This window comes from Falco punctatus (assembly GCF_963210335.1).
Source record: "Falco punctatus genome assembly, chromosome: 1".
Lineage (NCBI taxonomy): Eukaryota > Metazoa > Chordata > Aves > Falconiformes > Falconidae > Falco > Falco punctatus.
Window position 1 is genome coordinate 105248885 of NC_137580.1, and position 15376 is coordinate 105264260.

Genomic DNA, 15376 nt, shown 5'->3' on the forward strand with positions numbered 1-15376 from the left:
CACAGCCTATGGTTGCTTTTACAGAAATACAGTTTTCTTTACACGATAATAGGTATTTTAAAAGTACGGAACAGTACACCCTGAATCTTACCGAGAACCTTTAATCCTGATGTTATCAAAAACACGTACCTGTGCCAGCAGCCGCACGGGGTGTTTTTGCTGGGTCTCTGGTGTTAACGTGAGGAAGCTTCTGGTCCGGAGGTGATGAAGGCTTTGGGTTGCTCCTTGGAACCTTGCAGGAGAACATCTGCTCAAGGAAAAGCTGCTGCGTGTATTTGAAGGGGAATAATGCAGTTGGATCGTATGGTTGAGGAAACCTGCCCAAGCCAGATCAGTTGCCCAGAAGTAACTAGGTATCCTGTCTGGGTCTTGATGTCATTGAAAACCTTTCTTTTTTTCCCTTCTTCTTTTTTTTTTTTTTTTTTTTTGGGGTGGTGGTAGTGTTTGAAGTAAAAAATTTGATCTTCTCTGGGGCAACATGCTTGAAGTTCTGAATTGCAGCATCCTCTAACAACACACACACATATATATATATGCCACAGATCATTCATATAACTATATATAAATATATTAAAAAAATTAAAATATATATATATGCACCACAGACCTCCGTTCTGTTCTATGGCTGAGGCATCCCTTAGGAGCAAGGTGTGAAGAAGTCAATTAACTCTCGAACTGACCTGTACCCAGAAGGAAAAGATTTTGTTTCACAGATTTATCTGAGGTTTGTGTGTAGCTTTGGGGGAACTCATTAAACTTGACAGCAGATGCTACGGTCTTGTTAGTACCATCCAGAAAAGGCCTTGTGGTTTAGGCTTTGGATTACAGTTTTCCACAAAGAACCACATTATTTTGGGGTAATTGAAGAAGGTGTCAGCGTTCAGAGTTCTAGGGTTGCCTTCTGTGCCCATATTGCCCAGTCTGGTCCCCCTGCTCTGGTGATGGTACTTGCTGGGGACCACTTTGCACCAAAGCGTGTGGAGCAAACTGGGGTCCCAGCCCTGGTCCCCCCACTCCCCCCCCATCCACTGGCAAACCCGGGAGCCAGCTCCCAGCTCCTGGCCGGTGCCATGGGCAGGCGTAGGGTTGCATTATTTTTTGGTAATATTTCAAGTTCAAAGGCCTGTAACTTAAAATAGAAAAATTGGAATTTCGTAAAGGGTAATGATTTATTTCCCAAGGTGCTGAGCCAGGCCGTGCTTGCTTCTGTCACCGAGATAGAGCAGGGTGTGCAGTGCTCTCTAGGTTTTGGTGCCTTTTCCTGGATTAGATGGTTTTCCCAGGTGGGTTCGCTGCGCTGGAGGACGTTGGCGTGGGTTTATGCAAGGAGAGGGGCTGGGAGAACAGAGCCACAGGTGCAGCTCACACTTGGCGGTTCTTCTGAACGTGGCGGCCTTGAAGGGCCCGTTTTGACCCATGTACCAAACATTTCCTCAACTTCTATTTCATCTTCGAAACTACTCTTTTTTCCGAGGAATTTATCTACCATTTGGTTGGATGCATTAGACCAGGGGTTGATGGTGGTGTGTTTGACTATAAGCTCAAACTGCTTAAAAGGTAGTTATGTTGAAGATGCCCTCCACCCCAAAGCAGCAAGTGTGCTTTTTGCCTTGGCATTTCAGTTCCCTGCTTCTTCCTGGTGGAATGTCTCTGTTTGGTAGCTTCAGGGTTGCTGTTTTCAAATTATTTTTTTAAACCTTTGCTTTTTTTCCTGAAAAGTACTGGTGAAAACTTCCTCAGCGAGTTCTTTCTTGGCTCTCCTGCTCGAATGACTAAAGGCTGGAGTGGGAAGAATGTCTGGCCTTCCGAGTCTGTGATCTGCTGATTCATAGATAAATATCCTATAAAACACATAGTTAGGCTGCTCTGAATTTAGGTCTGAATATTCTTTCATGATCTGTTTGGGAAAACAGCCTCAGCTTGACTCAGACTTTCCAGTTGGGTATGTCTTGGTGCCAGGGCTCTGAAGTTCATCAGCCTGGGTTAAAGGGGAGCCCTGGTCCATGGGACCCCTCTGGGTGGGTGCCCTTACACTGTGCGGAGAGCTGGGTGTACCAGCCTCGATAGCCCCCTTGCACAGCTGGGTCGTCGTGGGTCTCCAGCAGTGAGATACGTGATCCTGAAGCATCTGAAACTCATCTTTTGCAGGGGCCCAATTCATTAAAAATAGACCTTGATTCAAAGTATTGGAAAGAAAAATCCAGAGTAGCTCCTCCTGTCTACCAAACTGCTTAAGGCTGTGGGCAGAGGAAAGCTCAAAAGTTCCCCCCACCCTCTATTTTATTTTTTTCCCAAAAAAAAGAGACGTTTGGAGAGGAGGTGGTCTATGGAAGTGTTCAGTTTGAGGAAATATTTTTGTAAAATTTGCACAGTATTGTGGGTGAAGGTGGGTGCTAGAACACAGCGATATAGTCCCAACTTTGTTTTCTACGGGGGAAGAAAAAAAAATCATGTAGCGAAAGAAATTATGTACAGTCTGAGAAGCACTTGTTTTCTTTCTTGATCTTGTTAAAGCATTTCTTAACACAATGGCGTTTTTTCTCAAGTATTAGCATTAATTACTGAAAATGTTAATAGGTTTTGTGGATTGTACAAGTGGGAAGACTAGCAACAACCTGGTATTTCAAAAGAAAATAATATTCCATCCTCCAGATTCAAAGATAATTCAGGAAGGTAATAAAAGCTTGTGAAATCATATGGAAGAAAGCTTTATGTCACTTCACTCCTTCATCAGATAGAAAGCCAATACCTCATTTCGTTGGCCAAAACTCTCTGTCTTGGAAATGACCCTGTAATTTTTTATTTTGAGATTCACCGAGGTTGGCTCCTTTCAGCGGATGGCTCCCTCCCCTGCTGGGGCAGCGGTCTCAGCCTCTGACGTCTCGGGGCGTTCTGGCAGCTGGGCTCGCTGCACACGCGGCCTGCAGTCGGTGTGCACAAGCGATCACTCTTTAAATCATATGCTGCGAGATTTCATTAAAAATGTGGAGAACTGTCTTATGACTAGGTTGATGATCTCATTTTATCCATACATGGTACTTATTAAGTAAATACCTTTGAAGCGTAGGAAACCGTCTGGGAACCAACTTGTGTTTCTTCCTCTGCTGTGTTATCTTAATTTGATTGGTAGTACCGGAGTCCTGAAAATATTTTCCAGGGGAAATATACATTGGAAATGATGCGGTGCTATTCTTAGCTCTTGCTGCGAACTTCCTATTTTTGTAATTTTTTTAAAATTATTTTATTATTTTTTTCTTGGGACTTTGCTGTTCTTCAGGTGCTTTAACTTTGTTTTTACCCAGATTTCCCTCGAGGGTAAGATTCGGTGAAGTACGGAGCACCTTTCAGACCTGACTCTGAGGTGACAGAAGGTTTTCCAAGAACCGATTCCGGCCCTTTTCGATGAGAATCCTTGTCAGCACGTTTTTGCTGTAATGAAATGGTGAACAAACCCAAGTATTTTTGGTAACAGTGGTACACCACACCTCTGCGGTGCCTGTCCTTTGAGGATAGCTGTGCTTCAGAGACCTGGGAATTACACATCTTGTGCGTGTTTCTGCTGTAGTTATGAGGAAGTATTTAGGCTGACAGGCTGGGACAGAAGCTTTCAGGAGCCATCACTTACTGTTTCACCACAGATAATAACTGGCCTCTCACCTTCTGCGGTTATTAACTGTTTAGGTGGAAGTCAGAGCCTTTTAGAAACCTGGCTGAGGGTGCTGTCTCATTACAGTTGGTCTCCTTTGGAGGCATCGAAATGAAAGGTCCAGGCGTTGTAGGCATGTGGGATGGCAGGGATCTCCAGAACATCTCTAGCTTGAGGTCCTGCCTGGAAAGCGACAATCCCCCGAACTAGGTCAGCTCTGCTTGGGCATCGTCCTAGCAGAGCATTGGATGGAGACACCCCCCCCCCCCCCATCACTACCTTTACATGTCCCATCTGAGCATCTCACAGAACAATCTGGCTGTTGCGTCTCCACCTGGACCTTCCCAATTAGTTGGTCGTCACTCTTTGCTTTAGAGGACTTTTGCTCCCAGCGTGAAGTGAGCTCCTCTCAGCTGCCAGGGCTAGTAGCAGGGCTTCTCTGTTAGAAAAGCCAACACATGCTTTCCAAAGAGGTTGTAGCTATTCATCTGAGCCTTAATTTTTATATATTAGTGTTGTTACCTCAGTGAAACCAGATTCTGTGTTTGATAGAGGGAGCAGCGGTGAGAAGCATCTTGATGAAGAGGAGGAGGAACCACCCAGCGTTTCGCCCGGTGTTTCTGTGCATTGTGTTCTGGACTTTCCAAATTGGATTGAACGTTGTGATTGAAAAGATTGTCAGCACTATGCAAATGAGAAAGAGAAGTGAAAGTGCATCTCATGCAAGTAATTCCTATGTAGATAATTTGCCATAAAAATTTATATTGCAGTCCTTAAAACCTTCAGAGATTTATTCTGTCTAGGGAAAGGTGATTTATATGGTATTAAAACACTTTTTATGTTCCAGTCCTTTAGATTTAATGTTTATTGCCTATAAAAATGAAATCTTCCTGTGGATATTTAAAAGTTTTGGTACTGTGTGAAATATATATTCAGCTTAGAATTTGAAATGCTTTAGAGATGCAGTAAATAAGTGATGGAATGTTACCTCAGGTTCACCAGCCTCGGCAGTCCAGACTTACTCCAGGGCTGAATCCATTATGTAGATAGCATTCTGCTTACCTTAGATGTATGGTAAAGGAAAGCACACCATGACATCCAAGGTGTCATTTTGTCATTCTTTCTTGGCTGAATATTTAGGGCACTTGGTAGAAAGGTGTTTTTGGAGCTGAACTTGGACTGTGCGTATAGTTGGTGTTAAAATGCAGAAGTAGCCTTACTCCTTACCTACAAAGGACTGGGTTAAAGCACAACGTTAGGGTGTGCTGCAGGAGTATCAGAAGAAGAAAAGGCATTCTGCATCGTGTCTATCGTTTCTCCAACCAGCTTCCACACGTGGTAACAAAGGGCACAGGACAGGGCGGTGCAGGACTGCTGCAGACCCCGTGAATCGATGGGCAAGGAGGAGTCTGTGTTCTGGGTATCTCTCTGGTTTAATTGTTGGTGGTTTCTCCTGTCCCTGTTATTGCTTGGGCAGAAACGCGGAAGGAATTGTGCTTTCAAAGCGTAATTCCTGACTTCATAGCATAAATCCCTCTTCCCTTCTATCCTAGACAATTTTCTCAAGCATAATCCATCTGTCTAGAAATGTATAAAGTACAAAGCATGAAAGATACAGGAACAAATCAAGTGAGATTTTACACAAAAATAAGAAAGTGTATGTGGGTGGTTGTTTTACCTTGTAACTTCTTTAATGGTGGTGCCCTGAAAAAGTGACATAACATGCGTTGCTTTTTCCCAAACATTTCTCATTTTAAGAGTTCATCCCACAGCAAACCTGCACAAGTTAAACTTTAAAGCATGTTTCCCACTGAGTACCAATAGAGATCAAAGAAATGTTGGCAAATCCTTTTGAGATTTTTTTTTTTTTGTCTGCAACTGCAGAACCCCTCATATTGCTGCATGTGAAGCACAAGAATTAAAGATTGATTTATAGTCACGTCACTAATATAACCCAAGGCATTGCGGGAAACTATTCTGAGTGCTTACTGATAACGTGTAATTTGCAGCGGTACATCAAACAGCATCTAGCCCAAATTTTTCCAAATTATTCTCTCCTAATAGGAATCCGATGTAGCTGTGGGTGCCGGGATGGCTCGCACAGGAGCCCCAGCGCTGCCTCCGGCCGCGGCAGGCGTAGGGCATTGCAGGGATGCAGGCTCCTGCTCTGCGCTGCCTCGGCCCTGCGTGGGAAAACATGCAGCTTGGATGTTGCAACGTCGGGCAGCCAAGTGTGTGGCACCAGTTCAAGGAGGAATTTTGGTGAAACTTCCCAGGGTTGTAACCGGCTGTGCCCTCCACATGAAAGCCCAGAAAGCGTCTGAGTGCCATAGCAGTAATAGTCAAGCCCGTGTTAGTAAATGCAGCATTTGATGCAGCATGTTTAGCGGTGGTGGCTTGTTTGTTGTGCAGACGGTGAAGCCAACCCGTTGTCCTCAAAACTGGGTGGATAAGGCAGCTTGCAGAATGGGACAGGCAACGAAAAATCCCAAAGAAGTATCAGGATAACACTTTTTTTTTTTTTTTAAAGAGCAATAAAGGCCCCTGATAAACAACATACAGCCCCCTCCCATTTTTACTCCAGTCTCCATAAGAACTTTGGAAAGCCAGGATTATATTCTAAGTCTCTTTTTCCTGGGTGATGTGAAAGAAGGGGAGAAGCAGGAAAGCAGAATAAACCTGTGGTGGGTTTAAGCAGAGTCTGACCTTTGCCAATAGGACTGTGGAAATATGATTTAACTGAAGTTAAAGAAAAACAGTAGCTGAAAATAATTATCGGGCTCCAGCTGAATGGTTGTTGATCTTGGTTCCCTTATTGCTCAGGTTAACATTTCTAATGCAAGGTGACCGCTGCATTTCAAACTTTTTCTCCCCCAGTGCTGTTTCTGTGGATCCAGAGAATTTTCTACAAGGAATTTTCAATGATCTGCTTTGGATGAGTGTCTTCATAATGCAAAAATTAAACTCTCATATTTTTTTGTATACTGAACTCTGAAAAGCATTAAGCGGTTTTAGACTCTCTGTGATGCTGCTCTGGAAGCAGATGTCTGTAGATGTCTCTGTGTGGAAGAATTACTGTTTTATTTAGATTATCTTTTGTACTTATCAGCCAGATACACTGCCAAAACCCATTTCTGGTGGTCTCATACACGGTTTTGTGGGGCTTCATATCTGTCCAATTGCTGCATCTGCAATAAGTTTAGTAGTTACATATTCAGCTCATACCAGAAATGTGTTTTCTTTTAAATACTTAAATGCTCTTTATCTAGAACTCTTTTTTTTCTTCTTTTTTTTTTTCCTAATCGTGAAGGATCTAAGCTGAGAGAGAAAAAAAAAGGTCTCAGAGTGAAAATTGTTGTTTTATATAATGTGTAGCATGTTGTGTCATCTCAAAAGAGGCATTTTTGGATCAAACTTTCCTATTGCTGGACCTAGGGCTTCATAGTATTCCGTCAGTTTTCTCAGCAGAAGTGCTTTCTGGCATTTGGATGAGGGTGTCCAACGCTCCCCTGTGCGTACACGAAAGCTAAATTTGGCTTTTCTTAAAAGGATGGAGATGGTAGAGCAGTGAATCTGAGACTGAGTAGCTCGGAGGTGATCCAGCAACTTATTTCTGGTTTGTCTGAAAAGCGCATGGGGATGGGGAATGGCGATAGCAACTTCAAACCACTCGCTAAAAACCTTTAGCTTGCTGCTGTCGGTCACCAATTGGAACATGGTTTTGGTTCAGAGATGCGATTCTGATGAGATACAAGATACAGGTAGGAAATTATTCACCAGAACCTGACTTTTGTTCCTAAAGGACTTTAGATAACTGGACTTGGTTTCAGCCACAGCAAAAAAGAGAGGCGGCAGTCCCGCTGTGCTGGGAAGTGTTGCTCTTTATTTCAGTTTTCATATAGGAGAGAGAGATGTATATGTAGGGACTGAAGATTGCTGTATGACGGAGTGCCTGGAAAGGTACAAACCTCAATGATTTCTGGGTAAAGAGATCACTTGAGTCCCTAGCACATCATCTACCTCCCTAAATTGCCAGGAAGCAAATATTACTGTATCGTAGATAACTGTATTTGTAGAGTTTCTGGGTGCAGGAGGGAATGAAGTAATCTGTTCCATCAGCTTGTAAAAACTGAACTAATTAACAGACAATCAGCATTGATTGAGACAGCTGCATTCTTTACTGAGGGACTGTAAACACAGAGTCTTTGCAGAATTGTTTTTACTGCTCTAAAGTGCAAGAAATTGAAATTGTATTTGATAGCCAAAATTAAGGGTTTTTTAGTGACAGTGTATCATAGCAAGGTTGACAGTGCCACTGCAGCTAAATCTGTTGTTTTCATTTTAGTGTGATTTGTCACAGTGGATAGTGGGGGAATTCTATAAATTATCACTAAAGAAGTTTTTTATGGTTAAAAAAGTATTTCAGCTGTACTCTCTACCTTAGGTGTGTTCGTGGAGCAGGCAGACATTGGCTGTCCGTGATTCGGTGCTCATGCCGTCTGCTGATTCGAAATGCCAGATTTGTAGTATTTTAAATATATTTTATGTCTGCCATTGCTAACGCATGGTTTCTAGAAGACTTTTATAAAAATTCCCAATATACCATTTAGGGTATGCTACCAGAAATGTTGATTTTAAAAAAACCCAAAACAACAGACAGTGTGTTAAAAACAGACTGTATAGAGAATAATACTCCTGGTTTTAAACTAGCTTGCAATGTTATTAACATTGAGAGCATTGGGTTTTGTTACATGCAGTTACGCATGCTATCACCTCCGAGCCTGCCTCCTTGTGACTGTACATCAGCTACTTTTGCTTCATGAGTCAATTCTGCTGTTTTCATGTCACAGAAAATGAGCTTAACTAAGTATTGCAGTATGTTGTTGGGAAACACCTAGCTAGGAAAGGCATTCTGCTTTCCACCGCCCCTGCCTCTCGGTTTCACTTCCATGTGAAGTGTGATGCTCATGCTGAACGGTAATCATCCAGATGAAATATGAAAGCCTATAAAAATTTTGCAGAAAGGCTTCAAAATCTGGGATTCTGTTTAATTGTCCAAAATATGTAACGCTTGCTGTTGGTATTAAATGCCAGGCATACATTTATACCCTTGTGTGTTGTCGTGCCAAGCGGAGTCATTATTTGGGATTTAGATCCAAGAGAACACCGAGAGGCTGAAATGGGACTTCAGTAGTAGCGAAAACCTAAATAAAGAAAATGTTGCTTGCTTGTTTCCTATTTATAATTTTTCAGAAAACATTCACCCATTGCATTCACAGGCGACTTCTCAAAAAAGCTGTATTTTTCCCATCATGGGAAAATGCATAAACCTTACAGCATGCCCAGAAAGTCAACAAACCCGGACCAAGGGAGGAAGCCTGTTAGTCTGGAGTCAAGGACCGCTCTCTGGAAACGCTCTGCCAGATACTTTTCCTGCCTAAACTGTTTATCAAACTGCAGTGTCATTTGCCAGTAATTTTCTTCTGATCTTGTTTTTGTTCCTACTGATTTCTTAGCACGAGTTCCCCATCCAGCTTCCTCTGTAGAGTGCTGTGGTGCCTGTCGGTGCCGCGGGGCCAGGGTGCTGCTCCCAGTGGGGACAGCATCGTGACAGTCACAAGCCATCGGTGGGGGAGTATCTTGGTACCGAGACGCATCCCTTCATCGGCAGCAATAGGGGCAGGTGAAACGAAGCCTGCTAGAGGGGGGTCGCCTCTTTTCAAGATGCATTTTGTAGGATTTCCCCTAGTGCATGTGCCTCTTGGTAAGGATTTTAAACTAATAACAACAAGAAATTCCGAGTTAAGACTAGCCCCATCTTTCCAAACCATGTTTGCCACAGTGGGATAGTTTATTCTGCTATTATACCACTTCTGCCATGCCCAGGAACATGAGAAGGGAGCGAAACGAGGTGTTGTGTTAGTTCAAGTCCATAGTAATTTTTTCCCATCCCTCAAGGAATTACATCGTTGGAATGTGGTTTTAGAAGTATTTTTAGGTTGCTCTTTTAGTGTGTATTTATACTTTTGTTGGTAAATATTTTATGTCTGAATGTTAGGAAACGGCTTAAGTAGCTTTCAGATTGGTGCTGGCGTTTGAAGACCGAAGGATTATTGAGTGGTGGTTGTGATGGACTCGAGGGTGGACAGGTGGTCTGGCTGGAATGGTTAATCGTGGTTAAAAAAAAATAAATCTAAAAATAAAATGAAAGTGTCGTCAAAGGAAAAATAGTTGTGAAGTTTTGTTCTAAATGGCACTTAGCGTAGTTGGGATTTGGGTGAAGTTAAATGTGAGCAATGAGTTTGTTTTCATTTAGAATAACAACAAAGCAAAAAAAGTTTGAGTTTATTTTTTTTTCGAATGGTAAGTTCCCAGAACTAGCACTGAAACAAGACTGTATATCTGTATATATTATTGATTTATTGGTGGCAACCTGTATAACAAGTTATAAATCCTGGTCTGTGTTACAGTATGCGTCTTCCTTCAAGCACAGTCATGCTTCATTTACTAGCAAAGCTGGGGCTGTAAAGGGGAGTAACTAAATACTTTAAATGATGTAACAGAGCTTAGGTAAAGGGTTGAACTTTTTGTTATTTAAACCCCTCTTTTAAGACTACATTTCGCTTTGATCTGCGGTCAAAAGAATTATTTAATGTAACTCATGAAGCTGATCGTAGTTGGAAGTAAGACATTAGTGTTTGATTACAAAATGGCAGCGTAATCCCTTTCCACCTCGACACCGCCGCTGCGTTCCTCTCCTGGAAACAAGTGGTAAGAATAGTGCATTAAGTAGTTTGTAATTACTCATCAGTTAATCACCCCCCTCTTTTTTTTTTTTTTTTTTTTTTTTAAAGGGTCAAAGCTCTTTTAAAAACTGTCTAAACCCATGTGTTTTCTGGGGCACGGTAAAACCTGATGATTTGCTGATATCAGAAGGGGTTTGGGCTGTTCTGTTTTCCTCCCTCCTTCCCACGTGCAGCTGTTGGGGTCTGTGGGGACCAGGGAGACCCGCCCTGCCCCAGCAGCAGCGGGAAGGGCAGCATGGCCTGGCTGGGACCTTGATAGCGTGGCCCCAGTTGCCACTTAAAAGGGTAAGTTGCCTGCTGTGGTGTGGTGAGAGCTATGGTGAGCATGGCATTGCTTCTTGGGCAGCTTCTGATCAGCCCACCAGGTGGGAGGGCAAGCAGATAGCAGATGGGTTTTACTTTGTGACTTGCTTAGGCTGAATCCTTGCAAGCAACCATGGGTTTCCTTTTGTTTCCCATAATTACTTTTATTTGACAGAAGATGTAGCTTGATTCTCCACCACCCTTTAGCTGCTATGCAAGTCACAAATATTAAGCTGAGGCTTTTTTTTTTTAGATTTTTTTTTTTTTTTAGTCATTAACCGGCGTCTGCATGATCAACTAACTTAATTTTATCACGTCAAAAGCCCTCAGCGGCATAGAGCAGGGGGCAGGGGTTCACGCGGTTGTAGTGTGACTTACTGCGTGGCCAGAAGACGAGGGGTGAGCAGATTGCTCTGCGTTGGAGCAACGCTTGTGGCTGCGTGCTGTACCCTTGCTAGCTGCCTGAAATCCTACCTTCTGGGGAGCCCAACTGCAGCGACGTTTAAATTAATTCATTACTTTTTGGCCTTTCCTGTTGTAGCTATTGAAGCAACTAGTTTGAACTTCCACTTTTTAAGTGGAAGAGTGTGAAAAGGAATGTGTGGGAAGTCTGAAGCTGTAAGCGGTACCCGGCCGGGCTGGAAGATGCTGCCTTTGCAAAAACAAGGCAGCCCTCCCCCCAGCTAACACTTGTGTTTATTTTTTAGGAATTTTAGGAATCTAAAAGTGTGATGAACTGAAACGCAAAACCTAGCAGAGTGTTAAGTAGCTGATGGAGTAAGTTTGCTGACAGGTTGCTTTGGGTTTTTTTGGCCAGGTATTCGAGCTGCAAGTTCTTCTTGGGTAAGGTCATGGAAGCTGGTGGTTTCGCAGCGCTGTGGGTAGCAGAGCACCTGTGTGAGCACCTCCAAAGGAGGCTTGGAGAGGAGCAGGCTTCGGGATGCGGAGAGCAGCCAGTGCTGCTGGGGTCTGGGTGGCACCTTCCAGCTGAGTTCAGCTGCACGGTCGCGTCGAGGTGAGGATAGACCTGGTGGGATCAAAGACAGAAGATGACTAACCATCTGGTGTAGAAGCTGAGGAACACGAGGAGGAGGAGAGCAGCTTTTAGTATTAGGGTTTGAGGGTGCTGAGAGTGAAACCAGAACCTCCTTTCTGGAGAGAAGTGGGAGCGCAGCGCCAGCCCAGTGGCCACAGCCAACGTCAGACCTGGGGCTTGTGAAGGCATCCTCCAGCCCCATCCTCCACATCATTTTGAGGAGGGTGGGAAGGGGGAATAAGTAATGCCAGGAGGTGAAAACTACCTTTAGGAACAAACAGGCAATGTTTTCTTACTTTGCTGCGTGAGAGGAAAAGCGTCTTGAGTGCAGACCTTTGCCATTAAAGTCATCTTAGCTCTGGACAGGCTCCCCTTCCTTGCGTTTTCTAAAAAGTTTTGAATTCAAGGTGTAGAAAAAAAGACAGGCATAATGGTGTTGGCTCTGGCACTGGCAATCTTTTCCCTTGTTAGTGCATTTGTTGCTGGCGTAGATATTTATGCGGCTGGTTTATGCTGATAGTAGCTCCTTTTGAAAAGCCGGTACTAGCTTTCTCCTCTTGCAAGATTTTTTGATAGGCTTTCCCTGTTTGTGGTACTGGCTGGTGTTATTGTGAACAAAGCCACAACAATTTTTTTTTTTTACATTTTCCTTTCGTTTTATAAGAGCCTCTTAGTTAAGGTATCTCACTGATAGCTACATCAGCACCTTCACTTTTGTTCTGCCTTTGCTTTATGCGGTGGCCACCACACACGTTGACTCGCTGTCCAAAAGCATTGCATAGAGCACAAAATTTGTTCCAGTTAAAGCTTGTCTAAAAACATCCTTGGAGTCAAATTACTTCAGTACATGGAAATAAAATGTGTTTATTGAAATTTCCTAACTAATTCTGTGTGTGAAAGGTGGTTGCATCAGTTTGCCAAATGGCAAAATGCTTCTTGAGAAACATGTTTTGTTTAATGTTTGTGGGTTTTGATTTTTTTTTTTTCTCCAGGAGTGTAAAACAGCTATTCTGGTCTTTGCTTATTATTTGTTCGTCATTCAGTGCTGATTTGTAAGGCAGGGGAAGGGTGGTCCTTGAGGTGTTGCGCTCTCATTGAACTCCCTGATGTTCCCTTTTGCTTGTGTTAAAAAAGGGGCTTTGCAGCAAGGCAGGCGCAAATTCATTTTACGGAGAATAAACTTCTACCACTGTTGCATTCTTACCGTACATTTTCCCTTTCTGAGTGCTTTCAGATTGGAATCCGTGCCTGCTTTTTACAGTCAAGATAGACACGAACAAAAATTCCCGATGTCGACTTTGTGGCTGCTTCCCTTGCCGTAATCTAGAGCTTTATCAAGTGAGCTTGCCTGTTCGGTTTTTCACCAAAGGAACACATCAAGCTCACAAAGCAGGCTATCATTTCAGAATTATTTCTGAAATACTTATGTCATGGGTATGTAGGGTTCTGGACAGGTGAAAACTATGGGGTTTTTAAGATTGAAGGGTAGATTGCCTAAGCTATGTTGGAGAAATGTAAAATTTCCCAGAGACAAGTAGGCTGTGCGTATGCAGAGCTGTGCCAGACGCTTCTACGTTGGTGTCATCGTAGAAATTTTCCTTTAACAGGAAATTAAAAATTGCAAAAAACTACACTGAGAGCTTTGATAGATCTGACAAATGCAATCCTGAGAGAGGATGAAAACAAAAATGAGACTACTGAAAACTTTCAGTAGCAGATAATCATGTAGACTGGGTAACTGTTGGAATGGATGATAAAGGGAAATACCTTAAATACACAGAAACAAGATTTCAAGGGAAATGGTTACTGCTAGGTTTACTGGTAGAAGGTTCCTAATGTACGTGCAGTTGTGAGTTGTGTCTATCCTTATGGTGAAAATGTGCTGTTAACATCTGCAGCCTTGCTTAAGGCTTTCGAAGCCTTGTGTCCACGACTAGAAGTCTACCAGGAAAAAAATCAGTCTCTCTTAAAGTTGTGCTGTGTTTCTTGCGCCAGTGTAAGAGGTTTGTGGTAAACGCAGGAAGGGGTAAGCGTTTTAAAATGAGAGAATAACATAATTTTGGGATACAGTTACATTGCAGTACTTGTGGATGATTATTGCTGGGTTTTGTAACTTTCCCTATGTGAAATGTAGGAATAGTGCTTCTGAACAGAGACTGACTAATGGTAATGATAGGTGATGGTGGTGCGGTGTTTGGGCAGCTTTGCCGGGGGACCGGCATGGTCTCTGCTTCCGCCATGCCTTTGCAGACCAGAGGTGATGAGTCCAGTGTTGCTGTCACCTCTTTGCTCCTGCTGGGAGAGCTGCATTGCAGGCACATGCACCTTTCCCACCGTCACGCTCCCGAATTCGCATTCCCTATATATCCTTTCTGGGTATCCCCTGTTCCCTTCCGCAGTGCCCATAAAGCGGAGGGTGCTCTCCTTGCCCCAGCTTTGCTTTTCACAAAATTCATCTTTTTGGTCCAGTTTTGCTCACATAAGCGGAGCAGGGCAGGGGCAAGTGGCACCGTGGGGTTCTCTCTGCTTGCACGGTTTCATTTTCTTCCACCCTTTGGATAACGGAATGGACACCATAAATAGTCAGAACCCCCAGTTGCTTTCTAGAATCGTTCTCCTGAGGGAGTAGTTCTTGGGGAGCCCACGGGACTGGGCTTGGGGAGGTGGTGGCAGGAGGATGTAGCCTGGCTGTTGCTGGAGCTGCTGGCTGGGTGATTATCAAGGTATGCATCTTGTAGGGCAAGGCATGTCAGCCGTAAAGGAAAACAACCTTGAAACCTGCCTGCAGCCAGGCTGGAGTTTTGTAATTACTTGGGGTCAACCTCATTGCAGGCTGGTGCTGGGAAAGGGGGACTCCACCAGCCCCCTGGCTCCAGCGGTGCTTTCCCACCTCCCTTTTGTGATGGTACCACGCGGCAGAGCTGTCGGAGGGGCCTGGACAGGGAATTCTTCAGTGGAACCAAGGTTGGGAGGGGAGAGGTGGGATGTGCTTCCAGCAGGCTGGCTTTCCTGCTGACCCCCTGCGCAGCCGTGACGGCACGGGGGTGATGGGGCAGGGTGAGCAGGGGTGGCTCCTGGGCAGCCTGGAGGAGCCTGGAAGTACTTGCCTTAAAGCAAGACGAATTCACTCCAAGTTTGTTGTTGTGGGTAGCAGATTGACCCTCCTAGTTTTAGGATTTTTCTCTACTGCATGAGAGAAACCTTTTAATGGTTGTTTTCTGAGGATTGCTTTTAATGACTCCTGCACTAGGAGCGTAAGACTTTCTCGGCTCCTCCCTTCCCACCCCCAATAAATTTGATGAAATGGGTCAGAGCAGAAACCCTGGAGAGAGTTCTTTGGTTATCTGTGGCGTAAGCAGCATGAGCTGTGCCTGCCCTAAATCGATGGGACTTTAGGGCAAGGGGAAGGGATGATGGTCTGGCTGCTTCTCTCTCAAAATGTGCTCACTTTTTGCAGGGGCGATTGAATGGTGGCTATTTTTGACCAGAAAGTTTATTAGCCGGTGTTGAATCAGTGGAACTAAAGCTTCCAGGCTTTGAATCCTTTCTGTAGGCAGGTCACCGCTGCAACACCTTTGAGCCCTG

General features: G+C 43.9%; 1 protein-coding gene across 7 annotated transcripts in view; it reads left to right on the forward strand.

Moving 5' to 3' along the window:
• CUX1 (cut like homeobox 1) overlaps positions 1-15376 on the forward strand; it is a 281049-nt gene that overhangs the window by 32244 nt on the left and 233429 nt on the right. The window lies entirely within an intron of this gene.